At 40.8% G+C, this 19,375-nt stretch overlaps 1 long non-coding RNA gene across 1 annotated transcript; it reads right to left on the bottom strand.

Annotated features, from left to right (window-relative positions):
- Nucleotides 1-12,191: 12,191 nt before the first annotated feature.
- On the bottom strand, nt 12,192-18,057 carry LOC132539007 (uncharacterized). The gene is made up of 2 exons (XR_009550321.1): nt 17,901-18,057; nt 12,192-12,519 (listed from the first exon to the last, which is right to left on the bottom strand). It is a non-coding gene; the product is annotated as an uncharacterized LOC132539007 (long non-coding RNA).
- Nucleotides 18,058-19,375: the final 1,318 nt, after the last annotated feature.

Consider the following 19,375-nt stretch of genomic DNA (forward strand, 5'->3'; position numbering starts at 1 on the left):
ATTCAGAAAGGCAAAGAAGAAGGAAGGAAGAAGTGTATGACAAGATAAAAAAAAAAAAAAAAAGAAAGAAAGAAGGGACAAGAGAGAGAAAAGGGAAAAGATAAGAAAAAGAGCTGTAATTAAAGAGCAGTGAAAGGAAAGGTTTTTTTATTAATTTATTTTTAATTTAATTTATTTTTTTTGATTATCTAGGAGAGGGAGGGATGTGAGAGTCTGTAAAGGAGGTAGGATTAAGGAGACAAGTTCCTCCCACAATATATATGATGCCCACTACCCTAGCACTGAAATATATGCTAAGAGTTAATTCTGATCAACCTGAAGGGGGGGAAGATATATGCCTTTACATAATATTAATAGTAAAATAGAGCAGGGTAAAATAAAATAAAATAAAATAAAATAAAATAAAAACCCTGTCCCAGATTACCTCAAACCTCGTGATCAGAGGCAGCTGATTGTTAAGAATGAGAAAAGAAAAAAAAAAACCCTCAGGACTAGACAAGGATAGCTGAAATAGACAGTTACGCAAATCTACTATCCACTGTATATTCTAGGGGTGGCTAAAGGAGGAAGGGAAGTTGAGCAGAGACACTCGCAGTGAGAGTCCACACTGAGTCAGAATTCTTCCCCAAAATAATTCCCAAATGTGTATCAGTGAATTCAAAAAAGCACACTGTTTGGTGGTGTGGGGGCTGGGGGCTGTGGCTTTGGAAGCTGTAGGATTAAGGAAGAAAGGATGACAAGAATGAGAAAAAGAAAAAAAAATAAAAGAAAGAGAGAGAAAAAAAAGATAAGAAAAAGAACAGTCATAAAAGAGCAGTGAAAGGAAAGGTTTTTTTTTAATTTATCTATTTTTAATTATTTAATTAACTATGCGGGGTGAGGTGGGGGGGTTGGCTACTTAGAAAGAAAAAAGGCCAGAGGTTTCAGAAGGGTATAGACTTAGAATGAATAATACTCCCTGGTGGGACAGGAATTTGGTAAAGAAAGGGCTCCTCGCAGGGGAGCCTGCTAGGAGCTGGTCCCCAGGGACTAGTTTGAGGGGGATGGGGGAGGAGGTATGCTTAAAAATTAAAAGGAAAAAAAAATTTTCCCCCTTTTTTCCTACTCTAATTCTTAACCCATATTAAGTTATAGTCACCTCCTTGGTGTTACCGCTAGGACCCCTTATTGACTGGCCTACTAAAGGCAGAAAATCCTACCGTTTTCAGGAGATGTGGTCAGAGCTCGAGCCACTAGAAGCTTCTCAGTCCACCATCTTCCGGGAACCCATGCCTATGCATTTTATTTTTCCATTTGACTATTTGTATTTTTTCTGATAAGCGGGTGATCTAGTGAGCAAGTATGCTTCTTGATTTCTGACTGCCACTCTAGCAAATTGAGTCTGAGAAGAATATCCTGGGAATTTCTAATTCATAGGCAGGCTATTAGAGGTATGGATATGATTCTGCCCTTCAAAGCATATGAAATCTGATGAGAGATCTTGGAACCTCAGAAGCACAATTTATTCAGGAATTGTGGCCTAGGTCTGAAGTGGTGAGTGATTAGGAGGCTAAGTTCCTAACTGGTGAAATGTCCATGAAAATAGTATCCAAGTTAAGTTCTTTAATACCTTAGTGGAGAACAATTGCTCATTAACATGGGAAGGTTTCTATATACGCCTGTTGGAAACTGAGAGTGATAAGTGTTGTGGTGACTCAGTGATTTCATGTTCCTACAGGAATATTTGCTACAGGGTACATTTGTTTTCAACTTTGGTCACTTGTTGCCATGCTGGATGTGTATGCAGCATAGTCACATCTTCCCCATTTATTTATTTATTTAGGAAAGGAGACATTAACAAAACCGTAGGATAGGAGGGGTACAACTCCACACATTTCCCACCACCCAATCTCCATATCCTATCCCCTCCCCTGATAGCTTTCCCATTATCTATCCCTCTGAGAGTATGGACCCAGGGTCATTGAGGGTTGCAGTAGGTGGAAGGTCTGGCTTCCGTAATTGCTTCCCCACTGAACATGGGTGTTGACTGGTCGATCCATATTCCCAGTATGCCTCTCTCTTTCCCTAGTAGAGTAGGGCTCTGGGGAATCAGAGCTCCAGGATGCATTGGTGGGTTCATCTGTCCAGGGAAGTCTGGTCAGCATCATGCTGGCATCTGGAACCTGGTGGCTGAAAAGAGAGTTAACATACAAAGCCAAAAAAAAAGTAATCTCACCTACTGTGATTAACAGTGGTTTACAAGATCATAAGCTTACAGGGTACAGTTCCATACTGAACCCAGCACTATAATTATGTGCCCCCACCCTCTTAACTTCCAAAGTAACCACCATTGTTCTCACAAAGTCTTAGAAACACTTCTCTCTCTCCCTCTCTCTCTCTCTTTCTCTCTCTCTTCCTCTCTCACTCTCCTTCCCTCCCCCTCCCTCCTCCACCCATTCTTTCAAAGGTTCATGTGTATCAGCTATCTAGATTTCATATATGGTGAAATCATCTGGTAGTCTTCTCTCATACTTTAATTTGCTAAGAATAAATGCTTCTAGTTCCATCCATTTTGTCCCAAAGAACACAAAATGTCAGGTTTTTTTTTTTTGATGGTAGAGTTGAATTCCAAAGAGTATATATCCCATAACTTCTTTGTTCAGTCATCTATTTATGGACATTTAGGTTGCTCCACTCTTCGGTTATTGTGAATAATGAAGCTATAAACAAAGAGGTGCATATGTCCCTTTGCATTAGTACTTATAATGCCTATTAGTAGTATTGCTGGATCATAAGGTAATTCTATTTTTATTTCTATAAGGACTCTCCATATGGTCTTCCAGAAGGGCTAAAGCAGCTTGAATTTCCATCAGCAGTGTAGAAGTGTATTTTCTTTACAACCTCACCAATACTAGTCATTCCTGTTTTGTAGATGTAGGCCATTCTCACTGGTTTAAGGTAGGATCTCAGTGTAGTTTTAATCTGTATTTCTCTAATGAAAAATGAAGTGGAACCTTTCTTCATAAGTTTGTGGGCCATGTGTATCTATTCCTTAGAAAACTATTTAGTGGGTGTTGGGCAATAGTGCAGCGGGTTAAGCACAGGTGGCACAAAGCACAAGGACTGGAGTAAGGATCCGGGTTCGAGCCCCTGGCTCCCCACCTGCAGGGGAATCGCTTCACAGGTAATGAAGCAGGTCTGCAGGTGTCTATCTTTCTCTCCTCATCTCTGTCTTCCCCCCTCTCTCCATTTCTCTCTGTCCTACCCAACAATGATGACATCAATAACTACAACAATAAAACAACAAGGGCAACAAAAGGGAATAAATAAATATTTTTTAAAATTTTTAGTTTAGTTCTTTGGTCCACTATTGGGCTATTTTCTTTTTCTTTTGTTGAGCTGCTTCAGTTCTTTATTGATGTTTGATATTAGTCACTTGTCAATTATATGTTGTGTAATTGTCTTCTTCTCGACTTGGTTGCCTAATTATCCTTGTGTAATTTGCTTTTGGTGTGTAGAATTTTTTTAGTTTTGTGTAGTTTTATTTATTTACTCCTATTTTCATTTCTCATGCTCATGGGGTTGAGTATCCAAATTCATCATTGGTGTGAGTATCTCCATGTTTCACAGAAGTTGTCTTATGTTAATTTTAGAGTTTATGCTCTAATAATATAGGTATTCAATATATTGTTGTTTGATTTTGATATACGGTGTTAAGTAGTGTTCTAGTTTCACTTTTTGGCATGTGGCTATCCAGTTCTCCCAATACTGTTTGTTAAAGAGCCATTCTTTATCATATTGAATGGTTTTGGTTCCTTTGATATTTACTGGGTATATTAGGTGGCTGTATATTTGTGGACTAATTTCTGGACTCTTGAATATGCTACATTGATCCAAGTGTCCATTTCTATTCCAGTACATAGATGTTTTATTTACTATTGCTTTGAAATATAAACTGAAATTGGGGAGCTGATACCTCCATATTTTTCCTTTTTTCTCAGAAGTGCTTTGGATATTTGTGGTTCCACAAAAATATTTGGAGAAGTTGTTCAATTTGCTTGAAAAGTGTCAATGGGGTCTTGATAAGGATTTCATTGAAATTGTGGATTGCTTTTGGTAGAATTACCATTTTGATAATGTTTATTCTTCAGTTTCTGTATGTCATTCTCTATTTCTTTTAATGATATCACTTAGTTTTCCCTGCAGGGACCCTTCACTTACTTAGTGAGATTCATCACAAAGTATTTTATATTTTGAGGATTTGATTGTAAATGAGATTCTTTCATTTCCCTTTCTTCTGACTCCTCTCTTGTATTCAGAAATGCCACAGATTTATGAGTAATTATTTTGTATCCCACTACTTTACTGAATTTATTATTTCCAGTAGTTTTTGGTATAGTCTTTATGGTTCATTAGGTATATTATTGTGTCATCTGCGAACTGTGATAGTTTTATTTCTTCCTTTCCAGTATGCATACCTCTCGTATCTATTTCTTGTCTGATTGCAGAGGTGATCTCCAGGACTATGCTGAACAATAGTGGTGACAGTAAACATTCTTGTCTAGTTCTGCATTGTAAGGGGAAAGCTTTTCACTATTGAGAATGATGTTAGCTGTGGGCTTATTTGTAATTGGATTTTATTATGTTGAAGATATGTCTTTCTATTCCCAACTTCTGGAGGGTCTTTATCATAAATGGATGTTAGGTCTAGTCAAATTCCTTGTCAGCAATAGTTGATATGACCATGTGATTTTTATCTTTCTTTTTGTTGATATGGTTAACTATATTGATTGACTTGTGGATGTTGAAACATCTTTATTTCCCAGGGATGAATCCCACTTGGTCTTGGTGAATTATTCTCATGATATGTTGTTGGATTCAGTTTGCCAAGATTTGGTTCTAGATCTTTGCATCAATGTTAATCAGTTTGATCTTACTGCTCTAAATCTTTAATGAAATACATAAAGGAATTAAAATTTCCAGGTTCACACAGCTTGCAAAAATTGAGTGGTCACTGAAACCAACCCTGTCTACAAGACCCTCTTATTTCACTTCTGCTATCCTTGTTACCTCTCTAGCAGTGGCAGCCTTGGGCACAAATATTTGGGTAGATGAAGACTTCTGGAATCCTGAAAGCAGTATGGGAGGATGTGTGTCTTACCTTTAGCCATTCATATAGGTGATTTTATTTTTACAGGCCACTTGATTTTATGAGAGAGAGAGAGAGAGAGAGAGAAATGACAGTGTCAGAACTTCCACCTGTATCATATCAACTCCCCAGTGACACTAGGATTCAAATTCAGGCCATGAGCCCTGCTAATGGGTGAGTTATCTCTCTGTCCTTGTACTGTGGCTTCTGATGCAAACAGTATTGGAGAATTTAGTTAGTCAAAATGTAATTCATAGACATTATTGATTCTTGAAATACACTTTGGCATATACTATGATTAATTTTGTGTTATAGAAACATGTTTAGAATTTCAAAAGATAAAACAGATCTTGGAAACAAGGTGAAGAAGTACAATCAGGTGTGACCATAAGGTCTACCAGTTATGATAGCTGCACCAATCATAAAAGAACCTGGTTACATGAATATTAATGAGTTCATTTACAGAAACTGACACAGAAGTTCTAAATTGAATTTCTCTTTCTCTATTTTACTTTCATGATTCATTTCTTATTACAAATAAGTTTCTTATAATTGAGAATATTTTTTTCTGAATGCAACTGGAGTGACTCCATGACAACAGAATTCCAAAGAGATGGAGTAGTGGGAATTTATGAAGATTTTAGGGGAAAATAAAGCATTCAGTATTACAAAGTGTTCAATATAAAGTTAGGATATATATAGAATTTCTGAAAACACACTGAAAATCCCCACAATCCTCAGCTTTAGTGGACTTTGTGAATCCTTTAGGTGCCAACTAAAATTACAGTGGAAATCTTAGAGATCTTATTGACTCCAGGGTGTGAGTTTGTTTTCTGAGTTGTAACTGACTCAGTGAAGAGGTTTTCAGAGCACACAAACCAAATCAGAGACAAAGGAGAACATCTTGAAGAAACATAAATGTTTCAGAGATAGCTACTATTAATAGCTAGAGCTAATGAAAATGAAAATGAGCAAGTTACCTACATTTTATACCTTCTCCTCAGTTGTGAATCGTAGACAAGTAAACATTGTTTACCAGAGCAACATTGGATCCTCCTGGATTAATCCAAATAGAGAAGTGATAGAGCTTTGTTCTGACTAGCAAAGACTACAGTAGAGAAAAAACAAAATCCTGCATTTCCTGTATTCTTTTACCATTTTACTCTTCTCCACACTCAGGGCTCTTTGAGAGATGTAGAAGGTTCCCCATATATTTCAGGGTTTGTGGATGCCTGAGGATCTAGCTTTTATATTCAATTTTGATCTCAATAGGGCACAAGAAACTAAAGAGTATCCTTAAAGAAACAGATTAATGTCCCCAACCTTAGGGCATTGATTTACATAGATCTAGAACCCCCAGAAATTCTGGCAGAAGGGGATATGCAATCTTTAAATTGATAAGAAACAGTAACAAATTTCTTGGAATTTTTGTGTAGCCTGCATAGTGTCATCAAAACACTTGTGAGAACTCTGTGGGGCCTTTATACTCCCTGCCTTGTAGGGGTGACATTCTATTAGCCCTTATTTGCTGGGAAATTGTGCAGATGCATTCACATCTGCCATGTTTTCCCCTCAGGCTACTAGTTCCCATGAGAGTTGGGACATTCTGAGAGTGCCTGTTCCGCCATGTTATGCCCTCAGGACATTGTCTATATCCTCGCCATATTTGGAGTGCTTTGGTTATTCCTCCCCCCCCCCCATTCTGACGAGAGTTATCATCCTATCCTGGAGTGCTATGGTTACTCCTCCCCCTTCCAATTCTCGTGAAAGCTACTCCTATAAAAACCCGTTTTCTGCACCTCACTCTCTTGCCAGCGCTTCACTCCAGTGTTCAGACGCAGGAAGGAAAGGTTACTGTGTGAGGCGGCCATTTTCGCTACCTCCACGTGGCCCAACCTGCTTCTCTAGCACCCAACTCTGAGGTGCCAGCACAAAAAAATATTTGTGTTTCCTCTTCGCTCCAGACCCCCCCTCTCTCTTCTCCGCAGCCCGCACTCAACAACACTTATTGAATTCAGCAGTTGCTTACTGTTTTTAACTCAGCTTTTGACTCCCACCACCACTGTTGTATTTCTTTGAGATTTATATCTTAGTTTCTAGGACCTACTTCTTAGTAGTCTTTCAATCATAATGACTGTAAGCTCATTAATGGATGTCATTAATGGATGCTAATTTATTAAAGAGAATTCCAGAAATTCCTGAAGTTAGAGGTACACTTTATCCCTCACAATGTCCAAACAATGTTATAGTGTACATCTGACTGCATAACTGGTATTTCTACCTTTATTTTTTATTTTTATTTATAAAAAGGAAACACAGACAAAACCATAGGATAAGAGGGGTACAACTCCACACATTTCCCACCACCAGATCTCTGTATCCCATCCCCTCCCCTGATAGCTTTCCTATTCTTTAACCCTCTTGGAGTATGGACCCAAGGTCATTGTTGGATGCAGAAGGTGGAAGATCTGGCTTCTGTAATTGCTCCCCTGCTGAACATGGGCATTGACAAGTCGATCCATACTCCCAGCCTATCTCTTTCTTTCCCTAGTGGGGCAGGGTTCTGAGGAAGTGCAGCTCTAGGACATATTGGTGGGGTCGTCTGCCCAGGGAAGTCTGGTTGGCACCATGATAGCATCTGGAACCTGCTGGCTGAAAAAAGAGTTAACATACAAAGCCAAACAAATTGTTTACTAATCATGAACTTAAAGGCTGGAATAGTTCAAATGAAGAGTTAGGGGGTTTTGTAGATAATTAGTAGGCCTATTTTAGTTATATTCCAAAGGGCTCATGACTATACTAGTTTTTTTTTTTTCTCCCTGAGTCTGACATCTGATATGCAGGTGGATTCAAGTTATTGTCTGGGGAGATGATGTCATGGCTGGAAAAAGCACAAGAAAGCTGGATCGGGGGAGAGAGACACTCCTAAATATGGGAAAGGTATATAAATATTGTTGATTGTAAACCCCATCGATTTGATGTGATCTGGGGCCCATATTCAGCTTAGGAGCCTATATACGTTCTATCAAAATTTTCTGTTTCTCTTCAGAAGGAACCTGTCACTGTTTCTTCTGCAGACATTCTTCGTGCTTATTGAATTCATCAAGGATACCTCTTTGGTAACTTTTTGTTCAGCTTCCTTGGTAATTTTCATAGAACTCAATGCATTACAGTTGTCTTCCAGTTTGTTTTTACACTCTGTAAAGTACAAAACATTTTTCTCTGTGTGTGCACATTTAGCAGAGAAATCAGTTCTGATTTTCAGCCTGACATTTGATTTTTATAAAACCACACACAAAAAATAAAGACAGGAACCAAGACAGAGAAATGTGCATGCATGTCTTTCTGATGACCTGACAGATAATCCTTGAATGCTTTCTAGAGTGACTGATGTAGGGCTGTGTTATGAAGTATTAATAGTAGAAAGGTAAGACACTTTACCTGCCCCCTCCCTAAGAACAAAAATTGCTCCCAGATTAAGGAAGCATGGTACCACTAAAGATATAGGTATTTCAACCACAGGCTGAGGAAAAAATAACAAAATTTTAATCTTGAAAAGTGAGGGAATTGTAGTGTTTCATTTTCTGCTGGAAAATAAAGAGGAAATGGTGGACAAAACATGAGGCATATGATGAAATACACCAAATTTCTCACAAGAGAATATGAAGTCAAAATAAGAGAAAAGCCCAGAACAAAACCAACCTAGCATTTGGAGCCGAGGATGGGAGAGCTTCCCTAAGTTCTACCAAGCTTTCACATAGTCCTACAACCCTACTATGAGAGTAAGGATTGGTAAAATTCCTTTTAAGTGATTGATTGCTACAAGACAATTTTTAGGCAAGCGGAGGTTCCCCAGAGTTGGAACCTCCTTCTACATGGTGTTGGAGGATTGACACAAGATTTCCTCACATGAGATTCACCTGTGTGGGAAGACCCAGAAGGGACTACTGGATGCTTTCATCCTTTGATAGCTGATATTAGCACTGATTTATTGGGAAGAGACTTGCTGGAATCTCTTGATGTGGTAATATCCTCAGACGCCTCTGTAGGGCATCACACTCATTTCCGTGAGACTTCTAGATCTGACCAGCACCCCCAATACTTACTGCCACTGTTTGTAACAGAACTCCACACTTAGATTGGCTTTCTAACAAGCCTGACTGGGTGGAACAGTGGCCTTTGCCTAGGGAGAAGCTATAAATTTTAAAAGAGCTTATTCAAGAGCAGTTGTCCTTGGAACACATTCACCATTCCAAGAGCTCATGGAATACTCCTGTCTTTGTGATGAAAAAGCGCTGGGGAAAATGGTGCCTCCTCCAAGATCTCCGTGTGGTTAATAAAATCCTGCAGGTTTGGGGCTCCCCCCAAAGGGGTTTGCCTCTTGCTTCTGCAATTCCCATGGTAATTCCAATCATAGCTATCAATATACAGGATTTTTGTTTCTCTATTCCCTTGCACCTACAATATTGTAAATGTTTTGCCTTCTCTGTCCCTTCTATTAATAACACTAGCCCTGCCGATAGATTTGAGTGGGTGGTACAACCCCAGGGCATGACCAATAGTACTACTATGTGTCAAGAGGCTGTTAAATCTTCCCTTTTCCCATATATTTATAAGGGCCTTAAGGTTTTTCATTATATGGATGATGTCTTAATATAGGGAAAATTATATACAGATCTCTCTGCCCTATGTGATTTTCTTATGCCCACCTTAAAGAAAACGGCCTTAATGTAGCTCCTGAGTAGGTACAGCTAATTCCTCCAATATCTTTCTTAGGCTCAGAGATTTCTCTAATGCAGATTCATCCCTTAAAACCTTCTGTTATGTTTCCTTCTAATCTCACTCTTGCTTCTTTACAAAGTTTTCTTGGAAATTTAAATTGGCTTAGGCAGTATCTTTATCTCCCCACTAGCTGCCTCCAACCACTATTTGATCTGTTAAAAGGAAACAAGTAGCCCTCCTCAAAGCATATGCTAACCCCTGAAGTGTCCTTGGAACTGGAAAGGGTTAACCAGTCTCTTTAGGACATGCACCTCATTAGGTTCTCCCCCTCCTCTCCCGTAAATCTTTTTATCTTTAATTCCTCCCTTACCATGGTGGGGGTTATATACCAGAGTCATGGTGTTCTTGAATGTCTTCATAAGCCAGTAAAGGGAGCTCCAAGACTTCTTACTGAGATTGATGCCTTAGCATCTATGAATCGCCAAGGAAGAAACAGATCAATTCAGGTCTTAGGAAGGGAACCAAATTCAGTTATTCTTCCTTTTTCTCTCACAGATACAGAGTGGCTCACATGCCACCATTCTCATTATGCCATAAGTTTAATGGGTTTTCCAGGACAATTAGATTATCATTTTCCTTCTAATAAATTGACAACCTCTTTTGCCTCTACTAGTACCTAAACTTTTCTCTCAAGATCCCATCCCCTCTGCTCCCAAAATTTTTACTGAAGGTGGCAATAAGGGAGCTGTTGCCCTTATATATTATCCAGATAAACAATGTCCCATGTCTCTGTTTACTGAACTTCCTGATAACTCCCCTCAGTACAAAGAAATCTATACTATCTCCTAGCCTTAAAAGCTGTACCAGAACCCTTCAACCTTTTTTTCTGACAGTGTGTATACTGTTAACTTACTTCCATGGCTTGCTCATTCCTATGTAAGAATTGATGACAACCCACTTTCTCCTCTCTTAACTCAAATTGCCTCTATGCTCTGTTCTCGAACTCAACCACTGTATGTTCAATACCTTCATTCCCACATCCCTCTTTCTGGTCCCCTATCTGAAGGGAATGCTGCAACTGACAGCCTTGCCTCCACAGGAATTCTCTTAGCCTCTGTCTCTAATCCTGCTGACTTTCATCCCTTAACCCATGTTAATCTTAAAGGCCTTCAAGCAAAAATCAAGTCCAAACTGTGGTGGTTCTGGAGTACCACCTTGGCAAGGGAGTTTATCTGTCTCTGGAGAGACTCTCAGCTATCAGAGGTAAAGTCAGTGGACTGTTGCACTTGATTCTCAATGAGTCCAGTGGTGTAGAGAGATTGTGCCAAAGCACCACCAGCAAGCCCTAGGGAAATAGTCAATACAATACTGATGACCAGGGGGAGAAACACAGCACATCTGGTCCTTGGGTAGGATGCCAGCTGATGGAATTCTTCTTCATAGAGGGTTAGCTGTGGAACAAGGGAAACTAGGAGGCAAGGACCAGGTAGAGAATAATTGATACAAAAATATAGGGTGGTGTTGCTCCAGAACACAAACAGAGAAGGTGCATACACATTAGAGGTCAAAGTGAGGTTCCTTGAACATCAAAAAACATTGGGAGAAAAGGAAGAGGTCAATAAACATGTAATAATGAAGTCAGAGCCAATGGATTCTTTGTAGTCAGTGGTGGTAGATCAGTAGAGAGAAAGGACTTGGGTAGGCTGATGAGGTTGGCTGGAGTATTGTTTACTGGTGTAGCAGGTAGAAGAGGTCTACTGAGAGAAGCACATAAAAAGCAATTGGAGGCATTTGGAAGAGCAGGGGATTAGTCAACAAGAGATACAGCATAGTGAAGATAATCAGGCCATGAGAGATCATAGCTGGAATGAGAAGCAAGAGCTTTAGAGAGAGCCTGTTCTCATTTGGTTATTGCAATCTGAACTTGAATTTCTCTAGAGGCAAAGACTAACTGTTGAGAAATGAAAATGTCAACAGAAGGAGAGTTGGAAACAGCACTATAATAAAGTTTTCCAGTGACACCAGAGGCCCACCTCAGGTGCCAAGGGTCACAGATGGTAAATCTGAGAAATCCCTTGCCAGGAAAATATTGTCAGGTAGGGTTATATACCAGCATGGTATATAACCATACCGTTTGTAACACTGGGTACAGCTAGTAGGAACTCTGTGGATTTTGCAAGACCAATAATGGCATCCACCACATTAATCCACAGCTGTGAGACAATTGCCTGAATTATCAAAAGGAAAACAAACATATGGACAGCCACTTTTGGTACAGTAGATGGTGGCTTCTGATTTGACAGGTACAGTCACAGCTCACTGGCACACCTTATGGGAACAATTTACAGTCCCAATAATTTTATTAATTCCACTGTAACTTTATCTTACTTAAAATTGCCAGATAAGAACTTGGGAGGAAGAAGCAGTAACAGGAAGAGCAGACAGCAGGATGAGATATACTCAAAGTGCAATGGGTGAGAGGAGGGCAGTAGAGAGATTTCGCCCTTGAATGCAATGCACCAGGTCTCTCAGGTCCTGCCAGGTTGCATTACATCTCCTGGGAGGAGCTCTGTGGCTCCAGCATCTTGTTATTCCTCAAGGAGAGCTGCACCATCTTCCCGGCATTGTTGGAAATTGCGTGCAGGAATCCAGATGGGCTTGGAAGCATTCTGTGGGAAACTACAAGCAAACCCTCACCCTGTGGTTAACAGAGAATCTGGCACTTTCCATAGGCCATCTAAGGGGTCCTTCCATTTGACTCTAATAGCTGGAAGGGTGGGTGTTGTTTGCCAATGAGCTATAATAGGTGGGCAATCTGAATTTTTGTAAATACTGAAAAGGTTTAATGTAGTTAATGCTTTAGCTAACTGAATATTGGGGGGATATGTTCCTCCCCATTTTTCTTTTTGTAATTGAGATTTAAGAGTTTGATGTGCTCAACAATGGCTTGTCCTTGGGTATTGTAAGGAATCCCTGTAGAAAGTGTAATGTTCCAAATAGAACAGTAATCTTTAAAATGTTTACTGACAATGGCTGTCCCATTGTTGGTTTTCACCTTTTGAGGAGTGCCCATTACAACAAAACAAGGGAACATATGGCTTATAAGCTTTTTTGACCTTTCACCTGTTTGAGCTGTAGCACACATAAATTTAGAATATGTATCAATTGAGACAAAAACATATTTTTGTTTACCAAACATGGGCAGATGAGTCACATCAATCTGCCAGAGAGCATTGACTTTTAAGCCACAGGGATTAACCCCTAATGTTTAAATAGCAGATGTCTTAATTAAACTTGCACAGGTGGAGCATGTAGTAATAATACATTTTGACTGTGCCAGAGGAATATCAGGAAATTGAGCTCGAAGGCCTTTAAGATTAGCATGAGTCAAAGAATAGAAGTCAGCAAGATTAGTCACAGTAGCTAGAAGAATTCCTGTGGAGGCAAGCCTGTTGGCTGCAGCATTCCCTTCAGACAAGGGACCAGGAAGAGGGCTGTGGGCACAGAGGTGTTGGATATACAGTGGTTGAGTTCAAGAATAGAGCATAGAAGCAATTTGAATTAGGAGAGGAGAAAGTGGATTATCATCAATCTTCACATAAGAACAAGCAAGCCATGGAAGCAAGTTAACAATATACACACTGTCAGAGAAAAGGTTGAAAGATTTTGGTACAGCTTTTAATGCAAGGAAAACAGCTTAAAGTTCCCTGTACTGTGGAGAATTATCAGGAAGCTCAGTAAAGAAAGAGGTGGACATTGCTTGTCCAGATAATGTATAATATCAGCTGCTCCCTTTTACCACTATCTGTAAAAATTATAGGACCAGAGGGGATAGGTTCACGAGAGAAAAGTTTAGGTACCAGTAAAGGCAAAAGAGGTAATGAGGCTGTCAATTTGTTATAAGGAAAGTGATTATCCAATTGTCCTGTAAAACCAATTAAGCTTATAGCGAACCAAGAATGATGGTGAATAAGCCACCTGTATCTGTGAGAAAAAAGGGAATGATAATTGAGTTCGGTTCTCTACCAAAAATTTGGAGGTATCGGTTATGGCCTAGGCTTATCATGGATGCTAAGGCATCAATCTCATTAATAAGTCTTGGAGCTCCCCCTACTGGCGTGTGAAGCTATTCAAGAATGCCATGCAGCTGACTTGGGGCTCCTACCACTGTAGTAGTATCAAAAGATTTACTGGAGAGGAGGGGGAGAAACTAACGAGGTGAATGTCTTGGAAATCCTGGTTAACTCTTTCCAGTGTCAAAGAGAATTTGGGGGTTAATGTTCATTTTGAGGAGGGCTGTTTGTCTCCTTTTAACAGATCAAACAGTGGCTGAAGGCAACTAGTGGGGAGTGACAAATATTGTCTGAACCAATTAAAATTTCCAAGAAAATTTTGTAAGGAAGCAAGAGTAAGGTTAGAAGGGAAAGTTACACAAGGCTTTAAAGGACGAATCTGTGTTAAAGTAATTTCTGAACCCAAGAAGGAAATTGGAGCAATTAGCTGTACCTTCTCGTGGGCCACATTAATACCACTTTGCTTTAAAGCAGGGATAAGAAAATCACGTAAAGCAGAGAGATCTGTGTCTAATTTACCCCATATCAAGATGTCATCCATGTAATGAAAAACCTTAAGCCCATTATGAATATATGGCAGAAGGACAGCTTTATCAGCTTCCTGACAAATGATAGGACTATTGGCCATGCCCTGAGATAATACTATCCATTCAAATCTATCAGTAGGGCTGGCATTATTAATAGAAGGAACAGAGAAAGCAAAGTGCTTACAATCTTGTGGTTGGAGGGGAATAGAGAAAAAACTTTCTTGAATATCAATTTCCATAATTGTAATTCTTGTGGAAATCACAGAAGCAAGAGGCAAACTACTTTGGGGAGCTCCCCCAGATTTGCATGGTTTTATTAACTGCACAGAGGTCTTGGAGGAGGTGCCACTTTCCCGAGCGTGTTTTAATCACAAAGACAGGAGTATTTCGTGGGCTCCGGGAATGGAGAATGTGTCCTAAGGATAATTGCTCTTGGACAAGCTCTTTTAAAATTTTTAACTTCTCCCCTGGTAAAGGCCACTGCTTCACCCAGACAGGATCATTAGAAAGACAATTCAGGCAGGGAGTTTTGTTACGAACAGTGGCAGTTAGTATTGGGGGGTGCTGGTAAGATTTAGAATTCTCACTTCTGTGAGAGTGACACCCTGCAGAGGTGTCTGAGCATATTACCACATCTAGAGATTCCAGCAAATCTCTACCTAATAAACTGGTGCTGATATCAGCTATCAAAGGACAAAAGTGTCCGGTTATACCATCCGGGTCTTCCCACACAACAGAATCTCAAGTTTGGAAAGCCTGAGTAAGGCCTCCAAATCCGTGAAGTCTAGGTCCTGGAAGAAGTTCCTAGTGCTGAGGGACATCTGTTCATCTCAATATACTTCTGTCAGCTCCAGTATCAATCAGACATTTAAAAGTTATTTGGTCAATCCGTATTGTCATAGTCGGATGTCCCCATTCTATAACAGGGGTGGTCCATAAAATTTCAGGCTCTGAATCTGCACTTTCCATTTATCCCAACCGGCTGCTTTTATACTGGGAGTTCCCATATGTGAAGAGCTCCCCCTCCAGCTCTACTTGGAGCAGAGGAAGGTGCGGAGAATTGGTTCCTGGGCTGGGCCTTTGACTACTTAATGGAGGTGCATCATCAACTGAGCAATTGCTCGATTCCCTCTTATGAACGAGGCTGAGAGATGCCCCATATCTAGTTTAAATCTTTGTCAAGGTCCGGTAAAGGTATGCCATCTTTCTGAGTCTTAGAACTGCATTCCTTTTTCAAATGATAGCCCTTTTGGTACCTGGGAGAAAGCATCTTAGTCCTCTGGCTGCCTGACTGAGAGCTGGATCATGATTTGTTTTTAGAACACTAGTTATGCCAGTGCCCTTTGTGACCTCATTGAAAGCAAGCTGCCTTTTGTTTATCTAGGGCAGCTGCAAAAGCTTGTGCCAGAGTTGTAGCCTAGTGAGGGTTAGATCCTATCTCTTGCATGGCTAAAATCCACTGGCTTGGTGTTTCATTCTTTAATGACAGACAAGCCTGACGAAAGTCTGGAAGCATCCTGTCCCACATTTGGATCAGAAAATTTCCTTTCTAAACTTGATTGTACTCTAGTGATAAACTTAGCTAGTGAGTCATTTAGCTCCTGACGGAGGGTGAGCATGGAGGCAGGGTTCTTGCCTGTAGGTGGTGTTAGTCTATCCCATGCCTGCAATGCGCAAAGTCACACCTGGTAGAAATAACCTAGCCTCTGCCTGTTGAATTCCGGTGTTCAAACAGCCTGTTCCAAACAATGCATCAAAATCACATTCTGGCTGATCTTGGGCATTTCTCCGGGCTTGCTGTAAGCATTCATACCAAAAACACTTCCCACTGGGGAAAAAGCAGGCTAGGCAGTATGGCTCTCAGGATTTCTTGCCAATCCTCAGGGGTGTTTAAATTTTGAAGGTAACCCTGGAGGATGGACTTTGTCCAGGGTGTATGAATACCATCCTCCTCAACCGGCTATCCAGAGATCTTATATGTCCGCTGCTGCGTAAGGATACTGCACATTTGGTTTTTGCCTGCTCGGGGCCAGATTCACAGGAAAAGCATTAAGCTGTCCTGAAGGAGCTTAATGACTGATTACGCAACTGACACAGATATTCAGAGTCTGTCAGAGAAGCTCTGGAAATGACAGCGAGTGCAGGGGCAGTGAGATCAGGAAGAGGAGGGGGAAGAGAGGTGGGGCCTAGGGCCCAGCAGGCAGCTGCATCTCAGGCGGCTGCTTGCTACTGCTGGCAGGCCTTGTGGCTCTGAGACAGGCAGGATTGCCTGTGAAAGCTGTGTCTGTGGCAGCTGTAAAAACTGTGACTGCAGCAGCTTTGGAGCCGGTGACTGATGGGCGGAGCCCATGGCCGCTGACATGGGGGCTGAACGGAAGTGTCCGTGCCATTTGAAAATGCTCTTGCAGCGCCCATGGAGGCAGTGCCAGAACTGGCAAAGTTTGCACCCCAGACTGCTGCATGGGGATGGTGGCCTAGCAGGTACCGGGACCGCAGGGACACAAGCCACAGTGGCGGCAGAGAAGGGGGCGAAGGTGGTGAGGCAAAGGCAGTGGAAGGAAGGACAAGGAGCGGGGAGGAGGTGGAGAAGGAGCAGAGGGCGCAGGGGAAGGCGAGGGAAGAGTAAAAGCTGCAGGGGAAGAAAGTGAGACAAGAGGAGGAAGCTGCATAGTGGGGAAAGGAGCATTTTTTCAGATTCTGCCTTCTCAGGTGGAGAACAAGTCTGAGATTGAGCCAAAAGAGCAATCTGTTCTTTTAATTCCTGAATAGCAGTTTTAAGAGCAGCCTCTCTTATTGTATCTGATCCTTCTTCTTCTACGGAGATCTGTGTTGGGGGTGGCTGGAGGGGCCCCGCCCTGCCCTTCACTGAATCTGCGGAGACAGTGCTCCCATCCTCAGGTTTCTTGGAGGGAGCCGCACACTGCTTTAACGCAGCCATTATTGCCAAAAAAATTGGACAGGCAGCTCTAATAATCCTTCTGCCTCTTCTTTGTGAGCTAAATATGCCACACAGGCCCAAGACTCTGGGTCATAGATATGTTCTTTAGTAAACCATGGTGCTACACAAAGCACAACATTCCAAAATAGTAGAGCCTGCTTTTTAGACAATTTTAATGCCCTAGTGGCTAGCAAGGCTTTAAAGCACTTTATTTGTGGATCCTTCTGAATGGAAGGAAAATTTTCCATGTCCGTTAATTACTCAGAAAATAGACAAGAGACTTAGAGCAAATGCCACTTCTAGTGGGAGAGGAAATAAGAGGTCAGGCACGTCAACATACAGCTGGTGGACAAAAACAGGAAGAATACCCAGTTTCCTAGAGCCTGGCCAGGGCACTATTGGGCTGAGATTCTCCTACTGTGTCTGCTTCTATGTTCTTTTCCTTGAGCGTGAAAGGATAGATAGAGGGAGAAAAGGATCAAAGGTGGGTTTAAACAGAAGCACTGACTTACCCCGGATGCACTCCATTTCATTTTTTCACTCTTGAGTTGCTGGAATCCTGATACCATTTTTTCCCTTCCAATCTGCCAGTTTTACAATTGGGGAATGTGGGGCCTCTTGGACCAATTTTCTTCTTTTTATGGTGGGTATTCTTGCCCCATGATCAGGGAACCAGATTATGGTACTCCTGTGGAGTGGATCCAGCCAGAGGGTAAGCCACTGATCCTTCCTTACTGGCTCTCAGGGACCGTGTGATTCAGAAAGGAGGACTTGAGGAGTATTATGGTACAAACACTCATTTATCTGGAGATGGGTACAGGTTTATATAGAGAGTTAAACAACAACTTTTTTCGAATATGTGAGAAATTACAGGTTTCTTAAAGGTTAGCTTGCCCCTATGGTAGGGGGCTGGTATGACAAGAATTGATGCAGTACATAAAAGTCAATAAAATTAGTCTCCATGATACAGGGATTTTAATTATCCAAAGGCATTTGAGAGAAGCATAGGGGTTAAACCAGTAAGGTGAGGTAGAAGAAGAAGAAAAACAAAGATTGATGTAAATCACAGATATCAAAGGGCACAAGGAAATAGAAAATGAGGTTTCACTGTCTGGTAGTGTGGGGTGTATGATAGAGTGTGTTCTCCTTTGTGATCAAAAGGTGAAGTGGATGCATGAACTTTGAATGAATCCTAAAGCAGGCAACCATTTGGCCTGCTTCTAGCAGGGAAAACTAAGTGTGAGAGGCCTGTAGGCTTTCTGTGAGCTTGAGAGACTAACAAAGAGAAACTGAGTCTGGGAGATTTTTCCCTCTTGGCTCATCTCTATAAGGAGAGAGGCTAACAAGTGAGGTATCTTTCCAGACCTCCATCCAAGGATGGTAAAGTTTCCCTAAGCTTTACCAAGCTTTCACATAGTCCCACACCTAAAAATAAATAAAAGTAAAGGCAAAATTAAGATAAGTCTCTCTTATTCACCAGAAAGAATTTCTGGAGTTATAAGCCATATTGGCTCTTTGGAAAATTAAGAAACAGTTACATATCAGGTCCTGTGATTTTCCCCCCTAACTTCTAGAAATAAATAATGTATTTATTCCAGTGATATAGAATGGGAGACAGAAAGCACAGGCAACAGAAACTATGCAATGCATTTCATTCAAGAAAAGACAAAAAGTGCTTACCAGACTTAGTAATTTCCTGTGAAACTACAGTTTAAAACTCAGGTATAACCCATAAATTAACTCTAAGTAAACACAATTTTACTCCTGAAGCATATTTTCATATACAATAGCCTATGATCAGACACTAAAATCAGCCTCTCCAGAACTTGTGAAGATACTGGAATACAGAAGTTGGGCATAATGCAAAAGAAGAACACATTCATGGAAAGCTATAGGAGAAACATGAGTAATTCTTTAACTTCATATAGTACTCAGCTAAGTTTACTGTCATCCAATACCAAAAACAGTCACAAGAAGAAAATAGGAT

Source organism: Erinaceus europaeus, chromosome 6, assembly GCF_950295315.1.
Source record: "Erinaceus europaeus chromosome 6, mEriEur2.1, whole genome shotgun sequence".
In the NCBI taxonomy this organism is placed as follows: domain Eukaryota; kingdom Metazoa; phylum Chordata; class Mammalia; order Eulipotyphla; family Erinaceidae; genus Erinaceus; species Erinaceus europaeus.